Source organism: Sinocyclocheilus rhinocerous, unplaced genomic scaffold (assembly GCF_001515625.1).
Source record: "Sinocyclocheilus rhinocerous isolate Xijiao unplaced genomic scaffold, SAMN03320098_v1.1 scaffold116, whole genome shotgun sequence".
Lineage (NCBI taxonomy): Eukaryota > Metazoa > Chordata > Actinopteri > Cypriniformes > Cyprinidae > Sinocyclocheilus > Sinocyclocheilus rhinocerous.
In genome coordinates this window covers 114,872-118,619 of record NW_015649590.1, presented here as the reverse complement: position 1 = coordinate 118,619, position 3,748 = coordinate 114,872, and positions in this window count along the sequence as shown.

Genomic DNA, 3,748 nt, shown 5'->3' with positions numbered 1-3,748 from the left:
GTGAGTGTGTGTGTGTGTGTGTGATGTTATCTGTTCTTGTTGTTGACAAGTCTTAATTAAAAATCATGTGTTTATGGATATTTAGGGGCACAACCTGAAGGAAAAGGCATTCTCATTTTATCAGAGATGTAAAAGGAGCTCCACAATGTTCATCTTGAGAGAAAGATCAGATTCCTTGACCACTAACTAGTAAATAAAGGAGATAATAAAGCTAGAGGATGTATTACCTGCTTCTTTATGCACACAAACTGAAGTCATTAAATCTTATAAGTGTTATATAAGAAGCACTGGGTTGCAAATCCTCGTCCCACACGTACAGCAGGACCTGATCTTCACCCGTGTCCCGCTTAAATCACTCCTGGACTCCATCTTCAGGAGGTCAGAGGTCATCCGAGAGGTGGGCTGATGTATCTTCTGTCCTCCAGCAGGAAAACACTCAATGCTGCTCAAAACACAGAGAAATATAACTTCACTTTTGTGCAATTCAACAAAAGTGTGGTGCAAATGAGACTGCGTAAATAGAGATTAAATATCACTTACCCAACCGTTTCACTGATATGAACATCAATTTTCAGTGTGTTTGTAGCTACTTTCTTCCTAATGAAACCGAGAGTTTGAATATGATTATTCAATTATGGTTTGCTAATCTGCCAAGAAAACAAGTCGGCTAATGCAGTTTTAATGCGTGATGATGCTGATAACATGCTTTCAAATTTCAGTCATGTGACACGCAGTTCGATTCCTCCATCCAAACCTTTTTCCACAATGGATTACATTCATGTACTGCTTGTTTCTCTCTAAAGAGTCACATTTCTTGGCTGCAGCGTTTCCCTTTTGGCCCAGATCTGCTGATGGGGCCGATTCTCTGGGTTAAGTGCTCAGCGTTTGGGACGGAGTCCAAAAAAACACTCCCTGTGCCTGCTGCGTTTGATCAAGAATTCATGCATGGAGTCGAGTTTGAGTCCACAACGCAATGCTGCGTTCAGAGGAATCGGATGCAGTTTAAAGGAGCGTTTCAGACCAAAATGCAGCTTTATTCGTCATTTAATCACCCTTGCGTCGTTCCAAATCCATTTGACTTATTTTTTACTTCTGTGAAACATAATTAAAGAATCTTATGGTTGCTCTTGTCCATGTAATGAAAGTCGAAGGAGCTTTTAAATGCCATTTTGAATGCCATTTAGAACAAAGTAAATGAGTAAATAAATACATATATAAATACATAAAAACAGATTAAAATAAAAAGATAAAATAAGTAAAATACCAAGTAAATAAATAAATACATAGATTAAAATAAATAAAAATAGAATAAAATAAACAAATAAATATATACATAAAAATACATGAAAAATAATAAAAATAGAATAAAATAGGCAAATAAATGGGTAAATACATACATAAAAATAGGATAAAATGAATACAAATTTTAATAAAATAAGCAAATAAATGGGTAAGTAAATAAATACATGAATAAAATAATTATTAAAATGAATAAAAATAGAATAAAACAAGCAAATACATACATAAATAAAAACATTAAAATAAATAAAACTAGAATAAAATAAATAAAAAATAAGTAAGTCAAATTTTATGAAAATAAATTAGGCTACAATAAAAAAGCAAAAAAATAAGTAAATAAAAATGTGACTATAAAATTAAATACTAAAAAAAGCAAATAAATAAATACTATGGGTTAAAAACAACATAATAATATAGCTTAATAGAAAAAAAAATTATATATATATATGACATTTTAGACATATATATAATAAAAAAAAAAAAAAAAATATATATATATTGGCATGGGAGTCTTATTTGGTGTCATCCAAACATTGAAAGCCCATCCGCTCATCTAAAAGACTCTTCAGGGTCGTGGATCGTTCTGTTGTGACTGTAATTTCTCAAGTGTCGGACCTCAGCGAGCACAGAAGCACAGTGTGGAGCCGCCTCCGGGGTCGGGGACGGGTTTGTGCCCAGTGTGCTCCAGCGGCCTCTCGCTGGACGTGGCGCTCGGCCAGCGGCGGGATAGAGGACTCCCAGCATGCAGCGGCCTGATTCCAGCTGGCTCCTAAATGACCAATTTACTATCAGAGAGAAAAACCCTCAGCGACAGATGCCACGAGCTACGGGAGCTGATATTACTGCTTCTGCTCGCTATTAACACTGGGGTTCAGTGAGCTACGCTTCAGAGGAATCCGATTGGCTGCAGGTTTGACTGACAGCACTAAGCCCCGCCCCATTCAACTCAAAGACAGAATTTCTTACCAGAAAGTTCTTACTTTAAAAGAGCAGCAGAAAGGCATTTAAAATCGACTTTCCACTTGGTAATGATCAAAGATCCTGTTTAGCAGACGCTTGCAGAGGCAAGAGTGTAAAACACGGTAAATTATCTTCTTTGTTGATAATCGCGGAAAATGCTGGGATTAAGGTACAAATAAAAATGAGAAATAAGCAAATGAGAAAATAAATACATAAATAAAAATTATAAAATACACAAACAAACAAATAAAAACAGATTGAAATGATCAAATTAATCAAATAAGCAAATGGCCTATTTGCTTAACGCATTTCCCACACTCCACTTGTTTTTGACACTGCAGAATGAATGAATGAATAAATAAATAAAAAGCTTAGCATTTAGTACAGTAGCCTATATGGAAAATAATGACATTTTTGTGGGTATATAAACCTTTTTAATATATTTTTTAATATAAATATTTTTAAATATAAAATTAATGAATTTGAATGAAATTTGCATGAAAATGAATGAATTTTGGTAGTTATGGTCAAGATCTATGTCAGAGAAAGCAAAAAATACACAAATAAACAAGCAAACAAACAAATAAAATTAATGATATATAATATTTTTATGACCGTTTTTTTGACATGGACATTTTTGTCCTCTGATTAACTTTTTTTTTATTAATGTACAAGGGTTAAAGTTATATATTAAAGAAAATATAGGTTACTAACCTGTAGTACTAGTCTAAGCAGTTTATTAAGTGATGTGACATGTGGCCAAGTATGGTTACCCATACTCGGAATTAGTGCTCTGCATTTATCCCATCCAAAGTGCACACACACAGCAGTGAACACACACCCGGAGCAGTGGGCAGCCCGGGGAGCAGTTGGGGGTTCGGTGCCTTGCTCAAGGGCACCTCAGTCGTGGTATAATGACAGGTGTTGAAGGTGGAAGAGAGCGCTGTAGACTCCCCCCACCTACAATTCCTGCCAGACCTGAGACTCGAACTAGCAACCTTTGGGTTACGAGTCTGACTCTCTAACCATTAGGCCACGACTTCCCCATGCAACAGGCCTCAGCTGTTTTTCCAACAGATGAGGCCAAAAAAAAAAGTGATCAATTGTACACATGGACGTGAAAGTCTCCTAGTTTGTCTCGAAACATCGACAACCGCCTTGAAAAGATTTTTTCCGCGTAATAAACAGTAAGTATGTGCTATCTTATCAGCTCCCGCCGTCCGTGCTGAAGTTATCTTCCGTCTGCAGCTGCTGTTGAAGAGAAACAGTGCGCTGGTCGTTTATTTATTTATTTCGCGGCCTGTTAACGATTTTAGCCGCGCAACTGCTCATTAGCACGCGTCTCAAGGACGGTGTGATATTCTCCTGACTTTCCCTGCAGCACGCTTGATAAAAATGGACATTTTTCTATCTCTGGAAAAGCAGTCGAACGGAGGGAGAGACTATTAAGGCTCCTGGGTTTTCTCCGTGCGGGGATTTGCCGTGTCGC